Source organism: Urocampus carinirostris, chromosome 3, assembly GCF_059441175.1.
Source record: "Urocampus carinirostris isolate Australia breed hairy pipefish chromosome 3, RoL_Ucar_1.0, whole genome shotgun sequence".
NCBI lineage: Eukaryota > Metazoa > Chordata > Actinopteri > Syngnathiformes > Syngnathidae > Urocampus > Urocampus carinirostris.
The window spans coordinates 12,270,151-12,296,145 of NC_142351.1; the positions used below are offsets into that span (position 1 = coordinate 12,270,151).

The 25,995-nt window shown below is 40.1% G+C and overlaps 1 protein-coding gene across 6 annotated transcripts in view; it reads left to right on the forward strand.

The window, feature by feature from the left end:
- The window catches only part of LOC148368710 (synaptotagmin-2-like), a 104,071-nt gene that overhangs the window by 40,145 nt on the left and 37,931 nt on the right, over window positions 1-25,995 (forward strand). For 3 of the 6 annotated variants that reach the window (XM_088330729.1, XM_088330728.1, XM_088330733.1), the window contains one exon: window positions 11,448-11,516. The exons of 2 other annotated variants lie outside the window; for them this stretch is intronic. The gene's annotated coding sequence lies outside the window, so the exon portion shown is untranslated. Of the gene's footprint in view, window positions 1-11,447; window positions 11,517-23,742; window positions 23,903-25,995 lie in introns of those variants that run through there. One more of the 6 variants, XM_088330730.1, reaches the window with a different exon arrangement.

Sequence of the window (25,995 nt, forward strand, 5' to 3'; positions counted from 1 at the left end):
TCCAGTCTACTTTGCAATTTTCTTGAAATATAATTAATTGGAGAACTTCCTGCTTTACAAAAAAGGATGTGGAAAAATGGTTTACAGTCGTCCACATTACTTATGTAAACGTATTAACATCCTGATAGGTCTTTCAACCAGTGTTTGATGGTGATATGTGCGCACACGGTTGGGTAGGCTTACTTTAACTGGATTACTTTCAAATACTTTTGGATTACTCCAATACCAAATATGCTAATAAAAGACAAAATAAACTAAATATGAATAAAATGATGACTCACAACACGTGGTAAGCTTTCTCTCCTGGCTTTGATCTCTTTGATCTCCGGCAAAACTAACATAAAATGCGACAGAAACAAAATGAAAATAAATCCGAACAGCTTGCCAACATCATTTTTGCCGTTCCATGTATTCCGTTACTCCCCAAGCCTGCACAAAATTTAGTAATTTTATTCACATTTAGTTTTTTTTGTCTTTTATTAGCATATTTGGTATCGGAGTAATCCACAAGTAATTGAAAGTAATCCAGTTAAAGTAACCCTACCCAACCCTGTGCTCACATATCACCATCAAACACTGCACAAGTTTGATTTGTGTGTTACATTCTATTCTTAAACATTCTATTCTGCAACATTGTGTATTGTTTAACACCTCCTAGTGGTAAGAAACGTCATTTATTAATAAAAAATACTGATTTGGACAATACCCCAAAATACACAAACTATCATACAAATGTGCTTTTTAAAAAAAATATTCATACGTCCACATTACTTTTGAATGAATGAATGAAAACTTTCATTTCGAACGTAAAAATAAAAACAGGACAAAAACAATGAGTCAACAACAAAATAATGTCACATAACATGTTCGAAAAGGGGTAGTCAGAAGCAAATGCTTATTTTTCCTACCCCTTTATCTTCCCTATTAAATACATTTTATAGATAGCTCCTCTTGTGTCCAATACAACAAAATCTCATGGATATACTTATTACATAGGTCAGATATCAATAATTATAATAAAATCCAAAATAATTATTTTACTTATGTAAACATGTTAACGTTCCCATATTTCTGTCAACTAGTGAAACAACTTGTCATCAGATGTGCGTATGAGTTAAATATTTGTTTACATTCTGTTCTTTAATAGAAGTTTTAAAGGGTTTTTGGTATCATTTAAGAATCTTTCACTACATAATACACTGTGGTTAACCCATGTTTAAAGCAAAATTGCTCAATTTGGCTCTTAAAAGTAGCTTAATCAACAATCAAATAAAAACCTTTAACACATTAAGTACCTTTTAGGCCATACACGACAAACCTCAATTTTCCTTTTAAAATTGAAGTCACCTCAAAGAATTCCAAATAGATTAAGTTGTATCGTGCTCAACCAGTGTAAATATGGCGTTTTGTGATTGTGGAACATGAGTTAACCACGAATGGAAACTGGGCAACATTCTAGACTTGCTGTTGTCTTAAGTGTAAAGATAAAATCTAAATTGCTCAGGTTTAAGAAAATTACTAATCTTGATGATAATAAACGGTGATTGGATGTTAGCTTAACTCTGGGCAACATGGACACCATTATTTTGTGACCCAAAAGAAAAAGATACTAACATGTTCCCCATTTTTCCCGTCTATAAGGCGCACCTTAAAAGCCAAAATTGGCCAGAAATTTTGAAAGTGTCCCTTATAATCCTGTCCACCAGAAAATACACAGGATAAAATTGGAATTGCATAATTACAATTAAAAGATATACGGTAACTGTTATGCTTTTGAGAAATAAACAGAGTGGTCTTTGAGTGCCATCTTGTGGTTGACATAATAATTGTCAATAAAATGTATTTCCTGGAAGGGGGATTACCACTTGTGAGGTCCCTTCTCAAGGTTTCTCTTTTTCCTCACGCTGAGGTTTTGAGTTGTTCCTTGCCTGCATTTTGGTTTAAGATCAGGTCATTGTGTCATTGTAATCCTGTGCAGTCCTTTGAAAATTTTTTTGATTAAGGGCTATATAAATAAATGTGACTTGACTTGACTTGACTACATAATTTATATGAAATACATTATTTTAATATGTATTTATTCAGTCAATTATTAGGAAACGTCCTAAACCTAGCTTTTACTATAGTTTTTATTCCATGCACCTTCGAGTATAGTGCACCATGTATATGAAAAATATATCACAAACTACTATTATTTGTAAATAAAATTTAATCAAAAGAGGCATGTTTAGAAGTCAGTTTTTGAGTAAATTATTGCAGTGAATTTTGTTCGGTATGGAGACGTTGTGCGTTATTTGACCATTAGAAGACGTCGTAATGGTTAGTACAACCATAAAAGAATGCTACATAGCACAACAAAGAATATAAACAAAGGGCACTCAAAGTGACCAAAACTCACCATTTTACCTACCCTTTTTGCCCAGCCCTTTTGAGGTTTTAGGGCACCCATTGCAACAAGATGCCGGGCGATTATTTCAGTTCCCTTTGGGTGAGGCTTATGCTTGGTAAAATAAATGCAAATTTCTCGACCAAGGACGATTAAAAAAAAAAAAGCATGGTTATTATATAATCATGTATTTTTGCTTATTATTTGAATAAATTTTGGTGTTTTTTAATGAATTATGTTTTGCGCACTGTGTCAGGACCAGAACGGAAACAGGACCCAATTGCGTTACGTTTCTCACAAGTTTTATTGAAGGAAAGAGGCTGCGCTCAGGATTCGGTGTTCGCTGGACACTGGAAGCAAGTCGCTCTCGTACTCGGATTGTGATCTGAACACGGAGGTGGACCTTCAGTAGCGAGCGATGGCGGTGTCATAGATGGAAAAATGGGTCGGTAGCCGGGACTGGGAGAGCAAGGCGTGGTCGGGGTCAGAAACGAGTCGTAAGCCTGAACGGGAGAGTAGACGTAGTCGGGGACAAAAAGAGGTCGTAAGCTGGGACGAGAGAGCAGACGTGGTCAGGAGCAAAACAGGATTTACTGGGGACCACCACCGGAGACAAACCGGAGCAAAAACAGGACAGGTGGGAGTCAGGGTTGAAAAAGGCTTGCTTAGTTTACACTGAGGTTCGTAGACGGACTGACAACAGGGGACTGACAGGACAAGGTTCAAATAGGGCCTGGGAGCCAATCAGAACCCGCGGCGGTTCGCACCAAATGAGCGGGCACAGGTGATTCATATCCAGGGTTTGGTAGGGTTACTTTAACTGGATTACTTTCAATTACTTTTGGATTAATCCAATACCAAATATGCTAATAAAAGACAAAAGAAACTAAATATGAATACAATTACTAAATTTTGTGCAGGCTTGGGGAGTAACGGTCAACATGGAACGGCAAAAATGATGTTGGCAAGCTGTTTGGATTTATTTTCATGTTGTTTCCGTCGCATTTTGTTAGTTTTGCCGGAGATCAAAGAGATCAAAGCCAGGAGAGAAAGCTTACCACGTGTTGTGAGTCATCATTTTATTCATATTTAGTTTATTTTGTCTTTTATTAGCATATTTGGTATTGGAGTAATCCAAAAGTAATTGAAAGTAATCCAGTTAAAGTAACACTACCCTACCCTGTTCATATCAGTAATCATGACACACTGTCCCTTTAAATTTAAAAAAAACTACCCGAACAGTAAAAGGTATTAAATCTGGTGTCATGTCATCTGATGTTTGTACAGAGGTAGTGAAACTTGATTTTTTTTAAAACTGCTCTGCCGTTGATGGTATTTGAATGTACTGTAAGGTATCTTAAAGGGCACGTCTTCGGCCCGGTGTTTGAGACCACCACACTAGCAGATTTGGGGTTTCCATAATATTGGCCAAACTGTTATCTCTGAAATCTGATCTGATTAAGAAAACTCACACGTATGAAGTGCCTACGTTTTAATTATCATCAGTTGACCTACCAACCAACAATGTAACATTAGTGAGATGATTTTATTCAGGATGATGGGGAAGTTTCATATCTTCTCAAGTGGTTAGCTACTTGTCCTGACCTTGTGCCTTGGCTGAGCACTGTTCTTTTGGAGTGGCTCACACAAGGACTAGCACCTGCTATCAAGGCCCTTCATTAAATTTCATTTGCTTTCTCCAGTAAATTGCTCAGTCCTTTGGCGTTACAAATAGGCTGGGGAAACATCCAATTAGGTTAAGCAGCAATTCCATTTTACCTGATTGTATCTAGGAATGAGCAAATCAGAGCCTGTCGCCAAAGCACATTTACCATCTCCAAAAACGGGTTTTAGTTCCCCTCATTGGGTTGATTTAACCCATTTTTTTCTGGGTTGTATGAAACGAAACAAAAAGGAACATCTTAACAAAACTATCCTGAGTGTTTGGTATAAAATGGACCAATTTGGGGAGTGTTCTTTTAAACAGACGTTTTTTTACAAAAATACTAAAACGTTAAACATTTTTCATAAGTTTTTTCCCTCCAAACAACACTGGACTTCGGGTTAAGTTAACCCAAGTATTGGGTTGGTCCTTTTTTGAGCAAAACATGGGTTTGTCTTTTTTAACGTAAATGGTAATAGCAGTAATGTTAAATTCAATCTGGATCTGGGGCCGTATCTAGACTTTCTGTTCTCAGGCGGGCCTGAATCAGTAAAAGAATGTCATTTTTCTATCTGGACAAGAACAGAAACAGGACCCACTTGCGTAACGTTTACCTCAAGTTTTTATTGAAGGAACGAGGAAGGGCTTCGCCAACGATCCGGTATTCGCTTTTGTACTCGGCTTGTGATCCGAACACGGAAGTGGATATTCCGTGGCGAGCGATGGCGGTGTCGGGGACGGAAAAAACGGGTCAGGAGAACAAAAACGTGGTATGGGTCAGAAGCGAGTCGTAAGCCAGTAAAGGAGAGTAAACGTGGTCGGGGACAAAAACCGGGTGGACAGACGGGAGCAAAAAACAGGTGGGAGTCAGGGTCGAAAAAGACTTGTCCAGTACACACGAAAATTCGCAGACGGACTGACAACAGGGGATTGACAGGACTGAGTTCAAATAGTGACAGGGAGCCAGCCAATTAGAACCCGCGGCGGCTGTGCCAAATGAGCGGGCACAGGTGATTCACATCGGCAATCATGACATTTTCAGTATTATGCTATTTTAGTGGCCAACCCTACTTGTTATAATCATGGATGAAAGAGGATTTTATTTTTCTAGGCTTATCATATTCATTCATGTTTGGTGTTGAATGTGTTAACTGTTTTTTGAGTGAATGCAGTTTTTCACTACTACCAAGTCAAGTGGGAGCTATAAAGAAAAATATGATTATTGCCTTTATTGTCATACTCGTTTTAAGTAGAAAAAATAAAACTACAAAGTAAACATTTTAGCAATGCATCGGCAATACGATTAGACAACATCAGATCAAACTACTACACTGGGACTACTAAAGCTGAGAGTATATCTTTCAATTCCCTTTAGTGGTCAGTTAGTTTGCATATAATTAAAAAATCATAACTTTTGATAGAAATGACCTAGAAACTAGCTTAATTTTTTTGACCTACTAAAAAATGAATGTCAGACTGACTCGTGAGCCATATTTTTGGCATGCCTGGTTTATAGCGTGCGTGGTATTTTTTTAAACAGGCCCAAAAACTATTTATGATATTTATTTATTATTATTTATTCTATTTTAGAAACGCTATATATGCATATATATATATATATATATATATATATATATATATATATATATATATATATATATATATATATATATATATATATATATATATATATATATATATATTTACAAAATAACTGTGTTCTTAAATGAATTCCAAAATTGTCTTTAAAATCTACCCCCTAAATCAAACTTGTGTTGTACACATTGGCAAGAACCAGAACAGGATCAGGACCCAAACATATGACGTTACTCACACAAGTATTTTATTTTACGGGAAAGGGGGAGTAATGCACGTTAGGCAGCTGTCTGTCGTGAAAAGACTGGAAGCCAGAGACCGACGAGAATGATTCCAATTGCCCGAGCAGATATCGGACAGATGGGGTCGATACCGGACAGGACGGGAACGAAACTGGAAACCGGTATTAAACAGGACAAAATAAAAGGGAACAATACCATACAGGAAATACCAACAGGAAAACCGGACTGAGTCAGAACCCACGTCTTGCGGGACAGAGGTTCGTTGATGGACTAGCAAAGGAAAAATGAGAGCACTGAGCTTAAATAGACAGAAAGCCGTTCTGTCAATGAGCCGCAGCTGGCGCCACACGGGTGGGGCCAATTGGGCGCCATGGCAACCGTGACACAAATGACAACAATTTTGGCATTCGTCATGATGGTTTTCCTGATGATAAACATTCATCCAAACTATCATGATTTCTCCTAAAAAGCTAAACCTAAAAAAAAAGAACGTATAAATAGCTGACCGTCCGCTGGATGCAAACTGCTCATGCTGTCTTTGTTTTTCAGTCTTTCTAGTGGTCTTATCTACATCACCCCAATGAATACAAAGCAATTCATAGATATTGTGCTTAGTACTTTTAACAATATTGCTTTTTGCCTCTGCCAAATCCGCCGAGGATCATTACCTTTTGCTTCTACTCTCATTTCATCTCTTGACAGACTATTACCGTTCATGTCCACTATCAAAAATGATTCTTCATTATCAAACAACAATGCTTCCGTCTATCTCACTAGTGCTTTATAAATAGATTGTCGTGTGTTATTTCTTCAACAACCTGCAGTGATCACAGTGAAGTTATCATGTAGCTGCAATTCTCCTAGAAGCTCATTTGCCTCCATCTGATGTTGTTCTGCCTTGCCTTCACAATAGACCCATTTTGCATGCTCCATTTGTTCTTTCCTTTTAAAGTAGGTGCTTGTTTGGTTTGGCGACTTCACGGTGTGATCATTTACTTTTCCCCAATGATGTTGCCTCCAGCTTCTCTTTTATTTGTTAAAGCCTGGTATCCTGAAATGCATTACACAGGTCGGCTTATTTTTTCAGGAATGATGCGTTTAGATTGTCAATGGCTACGTTAACATGTAGGAAATAATCTGATTGGAAACGGACGATTGCGAGTACTTCAATTATGTAAAGCCACATATACACGCGCAGAAATATGACTAAGGTCTTCGTCCGACTGCCAATATTCCGATTGCGATGGTTGAGTTCGGTTACTTGTGTGCACACAGTTTCACCTCATCTGGGATATTTTATGTCACAAAGTACTGTGGGATTTGCAACACACAGATGAATTATCACCACAAACTCCAATTTATTTGCTAAAAAAGCCTCATGTGTATTGTTTGATTTCTCTGGGAAATCTAAATTTCTATTTCCCAAAACAAAAGTGCCACAGGTGTATCCATTTCAAAGTAATGGATGCCACAGTTGTATACATCCATATAGTGTAAGTAGATTCTTTTAGCAAATCACCTATGAGCACCTCTTGTAAATACATAGGACGCAGCAATGAAGCTAACTCTTGGAGCGTAGAATTGAATTTGGTGAGTGGAATCGTTCTTTCTTCAATGTCTAAAATTTTTATTATAGTAATAATCCATCCATACATTATTTGCACCTCTTATCCTCAGTAGGGCCGCGGGGGTGCTGGAGCCCATCCCAGCTGTCTTCGGGCAGTGGGCAGGGGACACCTTTGAACTGGTTGCCAGCCAGTTGCAGGGCACACAGGGACAGACAACTCACTTGTTCAGTCACACTTAGGGACAATTTGGACCGGCCAATTAACCTGACATGCATGTCTTTGGAGTGTGGGAGGAAACCGGAGTGCCCGGAGGAAACCCACGCAAGCACGGGGAGAACATGCAAAATCCACACAGGAAGGTTCAATCTCACGACTTCAGAACTGTGCCGCACACGCTCTAACCACTGCCCCGCCGTGCTGCCCTATAGTAATAATAATAATAATATAATTATTAATGTTGTAATTATACATGTTCAACATCAGAAATGTACTACTATGTACTACTACTATGTAGTCTAAGGTTTTCTACTTAAGTTTTTTTTTAATATTGCATTAACATAAGCCTACCAGACCGCTATATTTTTTGTAAGTCATACCATTTAAGACGCTAACAACCTAATGACAAAGTAGCCAGAGGCTATCTGCAGTGGTGTTGAATGTGGCAATCTCTAACTGTTTGCCGCCAGGAGCGGAAATAATGTTCTATGACGAGCCAATTCATCCTCTACAGAACCTTAGCGCGTTTTTCACATTGGGAGTCATCAATTTCATGACTCACTGGGCTTAATTGCTTTATTGTAATTGTCACTTGAAATACATCCAAGGGGGGTAGAGAAGAAAGTTCAATTTGTGCATTCCATGTAAAGAGATCAGTTTGCACTAATGGAGATTAAGAGCTCGCTGAAGAATGTTTTTTTTTTAACATCTGTTGTGTTTCTTTATATGATAGTCCATCATTGACAATGTTTACATGCAGGGAAATAGACGGACTAGGGTCAGAAACGTTAGCATGCCTAGAGACAAACCAAAAAACCTCGTATCCATGACATTTCGGAGTAATGGGGGTAATACACAAATAGACATTGTTTCCACAGTCAGTATTTAACATTATATAAAGGATGATTTCATTCAGGCGAGCTCCATTGCTGCATCTCTTATGTTTATAAGATGACCCTACCAAAGGCATAGTCTTACACAACATATGGATTGGTACAACTGTGGCATCCAATATGTATACCGTATTTTCCGCACTATAAGGCGCACCGGGTTATAGGGCGCACCCCGAAAAAATAGTTTTTGGTCCTATTTTTGACATACATAAGATGCACCGGATTATAAGGCGCTACAATGGGAACGTCGACAAAACAGTCAGATAGTTCAGTCAAACTTATTACCCCCTTAACATTCCCAAAGCTTGCAAAGAAGCAAATACGTGTCGTAGACACGTGCGGATGCGGTGTCCGTACGATTATATTAAAATGCATCGTTCCATCATTCGGAAGGTTAAAGTCTTGGGATTCAAGAAATGCCAACCATTCCTTTATTTCTATTTTCTTTTTCGCTCACAACTTTATTGTGCATATGACAATAAACACTTGGAATTGAGTTTAATTTAAAAATAGACACTCGATTCCATGCACCGCTTATCACAAAAACATCAAGTTCAGTCTGAAACAAGATACAGAGACAATATAAAACCCGGAGTAGCTCACCGAAGTCGTTGTGTTCATAATAATGTGCAGCCAATGTCCTCTTATATCCGTGAGGGTAGTAAATCCAGGAGAATAAAATATTTACAAATACAGAATAGAAAAAAATGCTTTCTCTATGCCGTCAGCCACGTGCTATACACGTTCATCTTTTTTGGCCAATTGCAGGCTTTGGTTTGCCGTTCAAGCCAATGCCAGCCTGTAAATGATAAAAAGGATCCTCCCCTTGACCTCCGAATAACTTTAGCCAATAGTGATCCATTCAAATGATGATTGACACATTGGTTAGCCAATGAAATGCCGGTAAATAAATCCCAGCATACACCGCGGACTACTTGGCGTTCGGGGGAAAATCTAATCGGCGGCTGCAAGTTAGTTGCAAGACTTTGTGAATTAATATTGATCCATAAATAAGGCGCACTGTATTATAAGGCGCACGGTCAGCTTTTGAAAAAAATAAAGGCTTTTAGGTGCGCCTTATAGCGCGGAAAATACAGTACTTGTATACATTTAGGTCATTTTTGCAGTGGGTGGCAGAAAATACAATGCGACTTTCGTGGATAAATCGACCACATGAAGACTAATATGCACGAGTAATCAGAAATATGAAACGGTTAACACAACCATTGCAATCGGAACAGTTGTGTCAAGGTTGGCCTCACTTGGGCCCACTCGATTGGCGCCAGCTGTTGTTCGTCACCTGATTGGCTTCCCTCCTATTTAAACTCAGTATCTGGCATCGATCCCGTCCGTCCCGTCCTGTTCGGTATATTGCTCCAGTATTCGGTATCGATCCCATCTGTGCCGTCCTGTCCGGTATCTTGCTTGTGTATCCAGTATTAGGTATCGATCCCGTCTGTTCCGTCCTGTCCGGTACCTGCTCGTGTATCCTGTATCTGGTATCGATCCCGTCTGTTCCGTCCTGTCCGGTATCTTGCTCGTGTATCCAGTATCTGGTATCGATCCCGTCTGTCCTGTCCGGTTCCGATCACATCTGGCTCTAGCTTTCTGTTTACCCCCGCCTGACTTCTCTGTCTCACTTCTTCCATCAAGCGTTCGACGAATCACTGGCGTTTGTGTTCACGCGCACGACTTCCCCATTTCCGGAAAATTGTGTGAAAACGTTACGCGTCTTGTTCCTCCCTCTGTTCGGGTTCTGACAAGTTGTAGTGGCTCAAAGACTTTAATCAACTTTCAATTCACACTTACTTCACTTTACATTACCTGAATACCGGCAATTGTCCATTACCAATTTGATTATTGCCAGTGTGTAAATGTACCCAGCGATGCAGTGTTTACGGACCCAAACAGCTATCAGAAGGATTTCACAAATCTATGGTTTTGTATTTTGTCCCACTATGGCAAAGATGATGAAAGTAAAGTACTTAAGCTGCTCATCACCTGGGTATCAATCAGAATTTCAGCCGCTGCAGTTAATTTGTGTTTAAATGAGCAACCCGTGTGTTGATAAACAAGTGCATCTACTGTAGCCAACATCCATTACCCCTGGTCATCCTGGAAGGGGGATTACGTCATGTACGGTCCCTTCTGAAGGTTTCTTGATTTTTCTCATGTTGAGGTTTTTGAGTTTTTCCTTGCCCTCATGTAGGTTTTAGATCAGGGGATGGTGTAATAATAGTCTGTGGTTTGCAATAATCTGTGGTCTGTGCAGCCCTTTGAGACTCTTTGTGATTAAGGACTGTACAAAAAACATGACTTGACTTGACCAGCGTACTGGGGGTCTTTCTTGGAAAACTTCAAAAGATCGCTGGAAAGAATCAGATAAATTGCAACGGCAAAATCAAGAAAATTTGTATTCCTTAGGATTGCCTTAACATCACATCAACTGACTAACTGGTGAATGGTTTCTTAGTAGCATTCATGCTTGCACACACCATGTAGCTTTGTGATTCATGGAGTGACACTGCTACAATACTTTGCTCCCGGTGTTCATTATTTTTGCATTCTTGTTTGACTTTGAATTAGGAAAGCTTGAGGAAAGTTAATGTCAACAATTGTTTGATTCTGACAGTAGGGCTGGAGTATGTTTTAATGCTGTTAATTGGGATTTGTCTCAGCTTGATTGTGTAAGAACGAGCAGCAGACAAGATGCAAGATGACAATTTCTTTATTAAGAGTAGCATATAGCGGGGGTGTGGGGGGTGTGTGTATTTTTTCAAGCCTGATTTCTTTTTCAGGAAATTGCATGACACTTGTGATGTATATTCTTATACACTTTCATTTTAACATGCTAGTGCTTATTTGATTTTTTTTTATTTGCAGGATATCAGACTGGCGTTTTTTTCCACTGTGAACATCTTCGGCCTCTTGTTTGAGATTCAACATTTTGCTGTAAGTGTCCCACTAGCACAGATCCTCGTGTGCATGACCGCGCGGAACTCAAAGGTTGCGAAATAAGTGGCGCGAGGGGGTGGGTTCAGTCTCCACTTCATCATAGCAGTCCAGTGTCATTGCTGTGACCGTCCTTTTTATGAGGGCACACATCACTGCACATTGTTGCAAGCCTCCATCCTCTGTGGAAAGCATCTCATCCATCTTTGTCTGTGCCAAGACTTTTCCTCAGTGGCTGGCCCAAAATTGTATTTATTTGTTTTTCGACAATTACAGATTTTTCCTTGATTATTAAATGTAAATCTTTTTCAAACAGCACTTATTTTTACAAGAACTTTATTTATGCTAGGATTTATTGTAGAGAGCTGATTCACAGACTGAAGTAAACTGTGGCATCCTTTTTTCACAATCAAGTTTATATTGGCGCTAACCCTCAGACAGGACCTAAACGCGGTTTGTCTCTATATCCCGAGTATTACACATCTATTATATATACTTTGATTGTAAAAAGAGAAGCTAAAAGTTTACTGTGATGGGACCTAACTTGCTGCTGCTGATACGTGCCAATATACAAGTCGTTCATTATCAAAGTTCTAGTTGTATAGAGAAAAGCATACAACGTAACATAAACATATTGAAAATGGATACACTTTAAAACTGAAAAAAAAAAACCCACAACAGTTCGCAGACACTAATACGTTTAAAGTTTAGTAATAATAATAAAATAATAATAAAATAAGGAAAGAAGACATGAGTTGAATTCAAACTTGCAAGGAAAACAGGGAAGAGCTCAACCTCAAATTCCAACCTGTTCTAAAAGCTTTCCCCTGAGCCTTTTCTTTTTATAAAACCTCCTAGATAACTAAAAGGTGTGGAAATAAAAGAACAGGCCGATTTCCCACAGAATAGTCAAAACAATAAACAACAATGAGCAATTATAGTGAGAATTAACTGGCATCTTATACAATCTCCTTTGCTGGTGTCCAATATTAAAACACTGAATAAATGGCACCATCTCATCTCATCTCCATCCATCCATCCATTAGCTGCACCGCTTATCCTCAGTAGGGTCGCGGGGGTGCTGGAGCCCATCCCAGCTATCATCGAGCAGTGGGCAGGGGACACCCTGAACTGGTTGCCAGCCAATCGCAGGGCACACAGGGACAGACAACTTGCTCGCTCATTCACACCTAGGGAAAATTTGGACCGGCCAATTCACCTGAAATGCATGTTTTTGGAATGTGGGAGGAAACCGGAGTGCCCGGAGGAAACCCACGCAAGCACGGGGAGAACATACAAACTCCGCACAGGAAGGCTGGTAGCTGGATTCGAACCCACGCAGGAGGTTCCCATGACCTGAGAACTGTGCCGTAACACGCGCTAACCACTGGAAAAATATATATAGTAAATAAATATACTAAAATTCAAGCTTATTGCTTTTATTGACCCTTTAGTTTCACATTTTCACCTTGTTTCACTCTCTTTTTCCACATTTTTATTATTATGTTGTTTAAATGTTCGGGGATTCAGGAAAGGAAAATGTTTTGATTATAATTCGATTTAGATATGACTTGGAACCAACATGATCATTTAAAGTAAGAATGTAAGAATGTAAATAAGACTACAGTATTTCTTGTTTTTTGCAGGGTTTTTTTGCACAACTGAACCTGTGATAGGCAAAATCCATAAAAAACAAATCATATTTTTTTACTACTACTATATATTTTTTACTACTTTTTACTTGACTTGACTTGATATGCATTTATATACTGTATTATACACTGAAACCACAAAACATATTGTTTATAGGCTCAAACATGTGTTTGACAAATAAAAGTACTTGTCAAGAACCAGAACAGGATCAGGACCCAAACGCGTGTCGTTCTCTCACAAGCCTTTTATTTTACGGGAAATGGGGAGTCATGCACGTTAGACAGCGGTCTGGCGTGGAAGGACAGGAAGCCAGAAACCGACAAGATCGAATCCAATTGCTCGAGTTGATATCGGACAGATGGGGTCGATATCGGACAGGACGGGACAGACTGACAGGATAGATAATGAAACAGGATATCGAAAATAAAGAGGACAAACAAAACCGGAACGAAAACTGGAGAGAATAATAAACGGGACAAAAATAGACGGGAACGAAACTGGAAACCGATATTAAACAGGACAAAAAAAACGGGAACAATACCGGACTGGAAATACCAACAGGAAAACAGGACCGAGTCAGAACTCACGTTTTGCGGGGCAGAGGTATATTGACGGACTGACAACAGGTGACAGTTATACGTGGGTTTAAATAGTGACAGGGAGCCAATCAGAGTCCGAGGCAGTTGGCGCCAAAGGAGCGGGCACAGGTCCATCACATCGGTAATCATGACAGTACTGTTTTAAGGTTGCCGCGAGACTTTTTAGCCAATCAGAATGCAGAACACAATGCACAATCCAGATCCGTAGAATAGCTAAACTATGATACAGTATAGCGAGGGATTACTGTATAGTATCCTAAAAACCTGTAAACCTGTTTTTTCACATTTTGGTCACCTATAGACAGTATCGTACACATAATGACAAAAAATATTATAAAATGAATAGATGTGCTTATTTACGGTATTTCCTTCCAAAGCACTTATGTGTGAACATTATTTGAAGAAATAATACTCTTAGTTGATGCTAAATTCCTATTGGTATTTGAATATGCTCTTTCATTGAATTAGAGCTAAGTCGGAGACAATATAAAAGTGAAGCAATATTTTACATTTAAATATAATGTAAATCTAATTCCTCATTATCTCTCTAGTTTTTATATTAAACTCCAACTGGTTTGTCATTAAACAGCTAAATTTAGGATTAGGGATGGCGGAACGACATTCATTTTGCTCTGGGCTTGCCACAAGCAACGTGGTGCGTTCAGGACCCTTTCACAACGTGGGGAACTTGTAAACATAACGTTTTTGATCCATTTTTGCCTTTTACTGGTTCATAAGAACAATATCGAAAGCACAATATAATTTGTATTTATTGCCAAGCCTTTGTGTGCTACCAGTGTGAGGTTAAGAAATAGAATAAAAACTGCATTACATGAAATGTCTATCCATCATTTGATTGATTAATGTAATTTTGATGAGTGATGGAATTAGACAAATGCAAGACAATAAGCGGAGCCACTGTGCCAGGAAGAATAGACTTTGTAATACCACTATCACCATTTTGCATGTTTGAGCCTACTCTTTTATTCTATTTGTTAACATTTATCAGGGCTTTTACCACAACATGAATTATACATGCATCAGAATACATTTGGTTGCACTTGCAAGGCATGCATTTTGACTCTGTCCAGTATCTTGCTTGTGAATCCTGTATCCGGTATCGATCCTGTCCGTTCATTATCCTGCTCTTGTGTACAGTATCGATCCCGATTGTCCCGTCCTGTCCGGTATCTGCTCATGTATCCTGTATCTGGTATCTATCCCGTCTGTCCTGTCCGGTTTCCATCTCGTCTGCCCCTGGCTTTCTGTTTTCCTGCGCCTGACTTCTCCGTCTCACTTTTTCTGCCCAGCGATTGCGTTTGGGTCCATCGTCTGTTCAGGTTCGGACACACATTACAAAAAAATGAAAAATAATTTTGACCCGCTGTCGGAAAATGGTGCTCAATTTTTTCCAATTCTATTATATTGCTCCTTAATTTTACAACAAAGTTACACCCCTATGAAATAAATAATTCATATAGTATTGTGAGAAAATGGCACTTTTAAAATTCTACAATTTTTTTTTGACATTTATCACTTTATACTTAAAATACACATTATTTTCTCTTCTCTTGGATTTTGAATGATTGCTTATTTACTTATTTTTTCTTAATTGGGGGAAAATATATCATAAACGGATGGCGCGTAACATTTGACTAGTAAATGTTGTTCTATTTAAAAAAAAAGTTTTTATATTTTTTTGCTCATTCAATGTTTTCATTTTGTATTTTGGTCGAAATTTTAGATGAGCAAAATTATATGTTCTTTACTTTAAGTGTGATATCCTCATTTTAAATATTGCACTTCTATTTTTGGCTAAGTTGTAATTTAAAGTAGGCAAATTTATCTATTTTGGCATTAAATACAAGTATTTAAGTGTTGCCAGAAAAAAAACGCAACTGACGTGAAAATACATCTATGGCACTGAGTGTGTCACGACCAGCACACTGGGTAGACCCAATTGCGTAACATTTTCTCAAAATTTTATTGAAAGAAAGAGGAAGGGCAGCGCCTGCGTTCCGGTGCTTGCTGGACGCGGGAAGCAAGTCGCTCTCGCAATCGGATTGTGATCCTAATACGGAAGTGGATCTTCCGTCGCGGGCGATGGCGGAAAACCTGTTTGGTAACCGGGACTGGGAGAGTAAGGCGTGATCGGGGTCGGAAACGAGTCGTAAGCCGGGACGGGAGAGCAGAGGTGGTCAGGATCAAAGCAGGTCATAGCCAGAGACAGACGGGAGCAAATTTGTCTATTTTTGATATTAAATACATTTATTTGAGTGTTGCCTGGAACTGATGTGAAAATACATCTATGGCACTGAGTGTGTCACGACCAGCACACAGGGTAGACCCAATCACCTCACGTTTTCTCACAATTTTATTGAAAGAAAGAGGAAGGGCAGCGCCCGCGATCCGATGCTCGCTGGACGCTGGAAGCAAGTCGCTCTCGCATTCGGATTGTGATCTGAATACGGAAGTGGATCTTCCGTCGCAGGCGATGACGGGAAATCAAACGTGGTTGGGATCAAAAACGGGTCGTAGGCCGGGACGGGAGAGCAGATGTGGTCGGGATCAAAACGTGTCGTAGACGGAGACAAACAGGAGCATAAACGGGACAGGCGGGAGTCAGAGTGGAAAAAGGCTTGCCTTGTAAAAACAGGTTCACAGACGGACTGACCCCAGGAAAATGACAGGCGAGGGTTTAACTAGGGACAGAGAGCCAATCAGAGCCCGCAAATGATTGGGCACAGGTGATTCACTTAGACAGAGTGAGTAAATTGATGTCATGGAAAGTGTTGAATCAAACGTGTGACAGGTTAAGTAAGATGACCACAATACATCTAAAATACCAGGCTATATTTCAATTTCCCTACTCTGCATAACTGCAGTGCAGAAACATCGTAGAGCAGAAAGTTTCCAGACTCACTAATCCATATAAAAATATCACAACATTGTTTGACCTTCTCACATATTTAGCACCAGCGGATGCAGAGTGCCACATCTAATCCACTATTGATATCTGGCTCACGTAACCAAGTGGAGCATTCACAGAAGATTTCCTGTTGCAACAATGCTCCACTGCTTCATATTTAGAGAATCCATCTCGAGAGTAGAGTCGATAACGGCGGATTTTTTTTTGTCCGTCTCTGTGTGCGTGTCTTATCACTGCGCAAATAATCCATTTTCTCCACTATGCATTCTACTTGATTCTATCATCAATTTGTCTTTTGAGGCATTTACTGACATTCTGTAAGCACCCTTCCAGCCTGTTAATATGTCATATCTGTAACATATGATATACTTTGTAATGTTTGGCAAAAGTCAACGTAATGCACAGGCTCCTGTTGGATGTTTTTGTAGCCCCTATTCTGTTACGTATAGGGAATAAAAGGTACTGCAAACGGTTTAGGTTTGATGAGTTTCAAAATTAAGAGAGGAAACACCAGAGTCAAAATTTGTTTGAACAAAAGCCAGAAACTTATTGAACAATGAACAAGACAATAGACAAATTTTCACATAAATCACAGAAAAGGAAGACTCATTTTTGGTTTAAGGTGTTAGATGAGAAATCTTAAACTTGGTTAATCTGTCAGAACCCGAAAAGACCGTTTACCCAGACGTATAACGTTTTCACACAAGCTTTATTTTACGTAAACGGGGCAGCCATGCGCGGGAACACAAACGCCAGTGATTCGTCGATCGCTGGGCAGAAGAAGTGAGACAGAGAAGTCAGGTGCGGGAAGACAGAAAGCCAGCGGCAGAGGAGATCGAAACCAGACAGGACGGACGGGATCGATACCAGATACATGAGCAGATACCGGACAGGACGGCACAGACGGGATCGATACCTGATACAGGATGCATAAGCAAGATACCGGACAGGACGGGACAGTCGGGATCGATACTGAATACACGAGCAGGATAACGAACAGACGGAATCGATACTGGATACACGGGCAAGATACCGGACAGGACAGGACAGACGGGATTGATACCAGATACTAGTTACATGAGCAAGATACCGGACAGGACGGGACAGACGAGATTGATACCGGATACTGGATACACGAGCAAGATCCCGGACAGAAAGGGACGGACGGGATCAATACAGAATACTGGATACACGAGCAGGATACCAGTCAGGGCATGACTGGACAGACGGGATCGATACCGGATAGGATCAAAATGCAAGTTTTGCAAGTGCGGAGGTTTGTTGACGGACTGAAAAGGAGTGAATGGCACCACTGTGTCTCAATAGCAGGGGACCCTATCAGGCAAAGAGCAGCAGCTGGTGCAAAACGAGAGGGGCCAGGTGAGGGCAATGGGCAATCGTGACATAATCTTTTATTTACTAATCTACTTCATTTTAATAATCGGTTATCTAGTCTAATTTTGGTTGATAAACACATTATTAGTCGTAACATGTATTTTTATGTACACCGATAGATTTTACAGTTAACCTAAATCGTTTTTCTTGTCAGAATTTAGTCACACAATAATACACTTCAAATTTCAATGACACTTCAAACGAATGACAAGAAGGTTTGTTAAATAGGCAAGAAAACAAAAACAAAATTACAATGTTTTCCAATTGAGGGAATCCTAAATCCATGGGTACCGCTGGTGTCTCAAAGTTCATGAGTCCACAGTCAAGATCAACAGAATAATCGAATTCCTACCGCAACCTTGATGCAGAGCTCTATGATGAATCAGATCCTTGTTGGATTCCTGGTCAGGATAGCTCGCCAATTCCAATCGCACGAGGAATTAAAAAATAATCCCCGGAGTGATAAAAACATGGCCAAAATCTGTCTAATTTGCTTTTTTGTCCTCTGTGACTCATACCCTCACCGGGTGGTGTCAAAACGGGGGAAAAAAATGAAAGATTTGATTTTCAATTCCCCAGCAATACCTCTCTGACGATAGCTGGGATAATCACAGGTTCTCTCGTAGTTTTAGTGCGGGTTATGCCTGCGGCGATAATGTCTATGATGTCTTTTAATTGTTTAAAACGCTTTTTAAAGGGGGTTACATCGCTGTGATACAATTAGTCTTCACAACGCTTAAACCGTATAATATCAGTATTCTGGCTTGCCCTGAATCTCATGTGACTTAGCCGCTTAGTTCACCACATGCTTCTTTTGCTGCGCAGAAAAAAAAATCCAAACAAGATAAGACGATTGTTTTCTTCAATAGCAGACAGAATCAGTGGTTCTGATCTATAGTGGGCAACCTCATACTGGTCATGACATAGAGTATCACTATCAGTCTATGAGTTTGTGTTTTGTCTCTTGGGAAATATGCCTCTGTGGATTTTCTTTGGTTTACCCAGCATGCCCTGGATGTTCCTGGGATCAATAAATACGTTATTGGATAGACATTTCTGCTTTGTTGAGGCTACAGCAGAGGAAAATCTTTTGCGACCTCACACACTATTGCACAAAAAAATAAAACCAATTTACTGTTACACAGACCAAATGAATATAGCATAAACTTTTATTTTCTTTTTCCCATTTTTCACAAGCAGGATTTAAAGTTAGGGTGTTTTGTTTGAGTTGTCTTTAAAGAGCCTAAAATATAAACATGTCTCTTTTGAGATTGTGGTAACTATGCCCATTTAAGTTTAAACAGCCTTTATATTTTTCCCCCACCGCACCTATATGCTTTTATCTTACTTTAAGCACCATTGTTCCGGGACTTGCAATGTATTAGGAAACAGGAAAGGGGGGCGTTATTACTTGCTCGTCTGCATCCTTTTTTCCAGGTTTTTTTGTTGTAAGTGTAGCCTGGTAAAAGTAAGAAACGGTTTGTTTCAAATATAGTCTAAACGCTTACCCAAACGCCAAATAGAAGAAAAAAAAAAGAGTTTATTTGTACTTTAACAATGAGCTTACTGAGGCTGCGCTAATGACTTTGAGCCAGGAGATAGGGGCAGGGAGAAAGTTGCGGACTTCATGTTTAATGAACTTTTTCCATTTACAAAATGGGTGTTTTCCACTTAATTCTTTATTTTAGAAATGTTTTAATTGTTTTCAATGTGTGTTTTTATCTACTTTATAGGTTTTGGCATATAAAATCGCTGATATACAAACCATCATCTGTTGATTCTCATTCTAAACATGCTAAAAGGCTAGCATGCATTGTGTCTGACAAGTAGAAAGCTAGGTATCCTGAAATTATGTACATGGCCGTGCTACAGAGAGTACCAACACCAGCGTTATTTAAGGTATTGGGCCTCACAAATCCCGGATCAGCTGCCTTCCAATATTGATTTTTAGTCAGAAACCTAAAATAAAGACAATTGTAATTAGATGATTGCAATACTCAAGAAAAGTTTTTGTTGGGATATGAACATATTTCCTTTAAATGCTGCAGCGAGGCTTTTAACTAAGACAAGAAAGTTTGATCGCATTACCCCGATTTTAGCTAACCTGCATTGGCTCCCCGTTAGTTTATGATGTGAGTTTAAGGTTTTGTTGGTAGTATACAAAATCATGCATGGACTTGCTCCCTCATATCTTTCTGATTTAATTTCCCCCTATGTTCCGGTCCGGAGCCTTTGCTCTGAAAATGCTGGTCTAGTGATCCCAAGAGCCAAGAAGAGATCCGCAGGTTCGAGAGCGTACTCCATTCTGGCCCCGGTGCTGTGGAATGCTTTTCCCCCTGTGATTTGATCTCGCAACCTCAGTGGAAATGTTTAAATCTAATCTTAAAACACACTTCAATTCTATAGCATATGACTAACCTATATTTTATGTTGACAATATCTGAGTATTATTTGCCCTCATGTAGGTTTGAGATCAGGGGATGGTGTCATAATAGTCTGTGGTTTGCAATGATCTGTGGTCTGTGCAGCGCTTTGAGACTCTTCGTGATTAAGGGTGTCACAAATAAACATGACTTGACCTGACTTTAAATTAACACTCATTTTTTTGCAGAGGGAATTTTAACTTTGTGTTTCTATGGTATCGGCATGTGTCTTAGAATCAGTGACTACTCAAACTTTGGGTATTAGTATGAAACAAATCATCTGTGATGACAATACCTCTGTTTTAATGCCCCCCATGCCATTGAATAGAGCATTATGCTCACTCGAGTACAAGCTTGCCTTAGAAAAATAAGCCGAGACATAACTAAACCAGTAATATCTATAAATATATATTATTTATAAATCCGCAAAACTTTCAAAGCTATTATTGAAACCAAAAATCGTATTAATACTTGTGTCTTGCACTAAGATACTCAATATGGCATTTTGGACAGGATACAAATGAGGTTCATGAGGTTCCTCATGAGGTTATATGATTGGGAATTACAAAAAGCTCATGCTGTGTCCCACTGCTTGTTCATTCTAACTCTAAGTGATTAAGACTTTATTGATTTCTGGCCAGAGTGCTCATTTCTGGCCAACGAGCAAGGTGATTCACATAGGGGGCAATGACAATTCTCGGTGACACACTGTTCCACTCAAAGGGCTCCAAAGTGTCTGGCTCAGCATTGGTGTTAAGCTAATGAATGTGGCAAGTCCGGTCATTAAAACAGAATATTTAAGTCTATGTCCAATCCTGCATATTAAAAGAGAGTAAAACAGAATGGAATACAATAGAATACATACTGGCCAACTTTAGCCAATTGCTCCCCTTATTAATGATTACAATATCCCTTATTAAGCTATGATAAACCTTACTAACACAATGCGGCAACTATTTACTTCCAGCAAGACAAACTAACGAGAATATAAACAAACATATTTTGTGTAAACAATTTTCTCTTATTTATCAAATAAATGATTGCTTCAGGATGGCATTTGCTATAGTACAGCGACATACACTATTAGCTAATTACGGTGATGTTGACTGTTACCACTGACTGAGACGATCTGGGTTGGAGCCGAAATGATCGATAAGAGATCAGTCTAACAAAAACATCTTTTTCTTTCTCTGCGCAATTTTAAATAATCAAAATAAAAAATACTGGGATAACGTTGACAGGCATGAGAATGGAATTGAATTGTCACGGTTGCCATGGTGCCCAATTGGCCCAGCCCGTGTGGCGCCAGCTGCAGCTTGTTGACAGAGTGGCTCCCTGTCAGTATTTAAATTCTGTCCTGTCAGTCCCCTTTTGTCGGTCCGTAAGCGAATCTCTGTTTTTACACCGCAAGCCCTTTTTGCCTGTCCTGTTTTTGCTCCTTTTGTCTCCCGTTACGATCTGTTTTGATCTGGACCACGTCTGCTCTCCCGTCCCGAATTACGACCTGTTTTGATCACGACCACGTCTGGTCTCCCGCCCGAAATAACGATCCGTTTTTGGTCTAGACCATGTCTACTCTTCTCTCCTGGCTTTCGACTTGTTTCTGATCCCGATCACGTTTTTGCTCTTCTATCCCGGCTACTGACCCGTTTTTTCCGTTCCCGACACCGCTATCGCTCGCCACGGAAGTCCCACTTCCGCGTTCAGAGCGATCTGCTCCCCGCGACCAGCGATTACCGAATCGTGTGTGCAATCCTTTACCTTCTTCACAATAAAACTGTGAGAAACGTTACGCGAGTGGGTCCTGTTTCCGTTCTGTTCATGACAATAAGAGAATAGAATAGAATAGAATAGTCATTTTTCTCATCGATGACAACTTAGTGAACATTGTTTGCTACGAGATTAGATATGGCACTCCAGGATAAACAACATGAACAAGTAATAAAGACTCAATGGTGGAAAATGAGATAAAATAATTGCGTTAATGAGTTAATAGGCGGCAGCACGGCGGCGCAGTGGTTAGCGCATGTGCGGCACAGTTCAAGTCATGGGAACCTCCTGCGTGGGTTCAAATCCAGCTCCAGACTTTGCGGAGTTTATATGTTCTCCCTGTGCTTGCGTGGGTTTCTTCCGGGCACTCCGGTTTCCTCCCACATTCCAAAAACATGCATTTCAGGTGGATTGGCCGGTCCAAATTGTCCCTAGGTGTGAATGAGCGAGTGTGTTGTCTGTCCCTGTGTGCCCTGCGATTGGCTGGCAACCAGTTCAGGGTGTCCCCTGCCCACTGCCCGAAGATAGCTGGGATGGGCTCCAGCACCCCCGCGACCCTACTGAGGATAAGCGGTGCAGCTAATGGATGGATGGATGGAGTTAATAGGCAAAAACATTTAAAAGGAAACTGGTCCAACTTGTAAGTGCAAATTTATTTCATAATAATAGTGCAATGACCAATACAACATTGTAACAATTGCGATAACATTTAGCATCAAACTCATTTTTCAATACAAATGGCAGGATCTATTTTTTTCTGTCTTGCGCACCTGTTTAGCGTGGTGATGGCTTAAGGAAGATACTGCCATTGTTTTTTAGCTCAAAAGTGAACATTATTGTAATGCGAGCTTGTTTTCTGAAAGCTTACATATTATAACAATATATGCACCATTTACCCTGTTGTGTTGCGATGAAACTCTGAAACTCTGCAAACAGTGGGAGCTTCCAAACACATACGACAGCAAAACATATCAAAACAGCATGCAGACGACGGATGCTGTGCTAAAACAGTCAGCAAATGACTGCCTTCATCTCGTCTCCGATAAACTCCAAGTCGCATCATTGATTTGAACTCCTCTGCCACTGCTCGTCTGTTTAAGCTGATGCAATTCCTTCAGCTCCGGGAACAGCGATGACGTTAGAGCAAGTAACGTTCTGACCGTAGCTCATGTGGATGCTTTTGGGATGCACGCATCCGACTGGGACGCAGAGTGCTGCATACGGCACCTTGTGAGCAGCATCGCAAATCAGCTGAGTGGCCAGCACTCGAGAGTAGGGAGGGATGCGGGGAATTGCGGGAGAGGGGGCAGTGGAAAAGAGGGATCAGGGGTGGGGGATCCATGAAAGAGATAGAAAGAGGAGGAGGGGACTAAAAGAAACAGAGGTGGGGGTAGTCAGAAGACTGCTTGCGTGAGGTTGGGTGGGATGTCGGTCGAGGGGCGGGGGGACAAGTAGTGGTGCAGTGGAAACGGTGTGAAGAGGACTGCAGTTTCTGGTACTGATGGGAGAGCCGCGTGGGGACGTTTATAAGGCTTTTTACCATCGAGCCCAAGTGCCTCTTTGGTGAATGGGATAACCTGTAGTGGACAACAGCGGAACTGATTCACAGCATTGCTGGTAAGGGTGTGTTTGACTCACTTCTCAGCATATGCTCTACCACTTTTTCACTAAGGAGGCTAGCGTTGAGTTTTGATGTTTGCATTTTGGTCTTGATATAGTCCATCTCTCCCCATGCAAACTTCACACACATATTGCGGTCTTGATCTGGCTTACCGCACTTGACGGAAGACACGCCTCCATCCTGCTGGGAGATACTTTGCTTGTCACGGAAGGAATTGTGAAATTTTGTGTGACATGAAAATAATTTTGCCAGTATGAAGCCAAATACACAGCAGGGAATGTGCTTTTACTCTAAGTCCTCTGCGGTCTGACAGTTGACAGTTGAGGGGCGAATAGGAGGTGGGATTTTGTAAGTGCTGCAGGATGCTCTTTCTTCCCCCGACTGTCTCCTGTGGGACATAGAACACGGGCAGCATCGAGGTGACAGAAGCAAGGACAAAGCCTATATTGGGCTGCTTGTAATTCTACATTAGGCGAGTCATTAGAAGAGATTTTAGTGAATTATTACAAATGCGGTGCTACATTAATCTCAACTGCTATAAATAACTGTAGTGTTATTGAGAGCCTGGAGGGTTGTGCAGCAAATTTGGGTTCAATTTCACGGTCTCTTCAGAGAGAATACTGGCACTTAGTTTGGGGTTTGACATAACATATTAAAATCAAGTACAGTTTAACCTACATTGGGTTTTATTTGGAAACAATTGGAGACGTTCATTCAATGGCTGGTACTGTCTTGTGCTCTCCCAACTTATTGAAACATAAAAAAAAATCACAGAGGATTATATTTTTACCAAATACAGCAGAGGTTTACATCAGTAGCAGCAAGGAGCAGAGGGTTGTTTGATCCTGTGCTCTGAGGCTGTAAAAACATTCAGGCAGGCTCATTAAGTGTGAACCAAGGGTTTCTGCATCCTGTGGCTCTGAAACAGACAAATATTCCCCGAGTCCCCCGTGCAAACCCAGGAAAATGGAGACGCTTTGAAGTTCACCAATCTCATTTCTGGTTTCAAACGACTCTATTCAGGATGTCAGCTGGAGCACAAAATCATGGTCAGCTCCATAGAGCGCAAAGAAATAAAGCACCAGCTAGTTGATTCGACATTTTTGAAATTGTTTGGCTTTTTGAGCCCTCTTCGCAGAGGTTATCTAGATGTTTTTGCTGCACCAACTTGCATTATTGCTTGTTGGTGACGATGGCGAGGTACTTTAATGTTTAACTGCAAAGGCAAACTCCCACAGTGATTGGTTGATATCAGTAGAAATTTCTCAAAATAATTTGATTAATTTGTCATGTATTAATTTGTAAAGGCCTGGGTTAAAAGCCCAATTTGGTTTACCTGTACCTTGTGTTGATTATCAAACAATAATAAATTGTTAATATTGGCATTCCTACAGTTATGTGTATCAGTTTTTTTGTTTTTGCTTGAGCTATGCCAGTAAAATTAATGTTAAAACCTATTATGAATCATTGGTTCTTTACTGTAATTTTGAATCAAGCGGGGTTGATTGTATACAATTTATTACATTCATACCTCAGTGATAAAATCAAGCGGTCCTTTTTCGGGGACATCACTCAGCTCTTGTTAGTTTTAGTTTACTTTTGACAAGCATAACTTGTTTTAAATGGACTGAATTATTAGAATAGTTTTCTGAACATGCATTCCCTCACATCTCTAGTCACAGACAAAAACTAACAAGCGAAAAATGAATATTCGAAAATTCTTTAATACTGATACAGCGTTACTATCGAAATTAATTAATTCCTGACGTACAAAAGAAAACTAATTTGATGTGTTAATCTGTGTTTACATCTGTGATACGTTTGCTTCCTGTAGTCGGATGGAGTCCAAATAAACCGTTAGCTGTTAGTGTCAGGACTAGAACAGAAACAGGACCCAATTGCTGCGCCCATGATCCGGGGGGTTCGCTAAGCGCGGGAAGCAAGCCGCTCTTGTACTCAGATTGTGATCCGAACACGGAAGTGGATCTTCCGTAGCGTGTGATGGCGAAAAAACAGGTCAATAACCGGGACAGGAGAGCAAAAACGTGGTCCGGGTCAGAAACGGGTCGTAAGCCGGGACGGGAGGGCA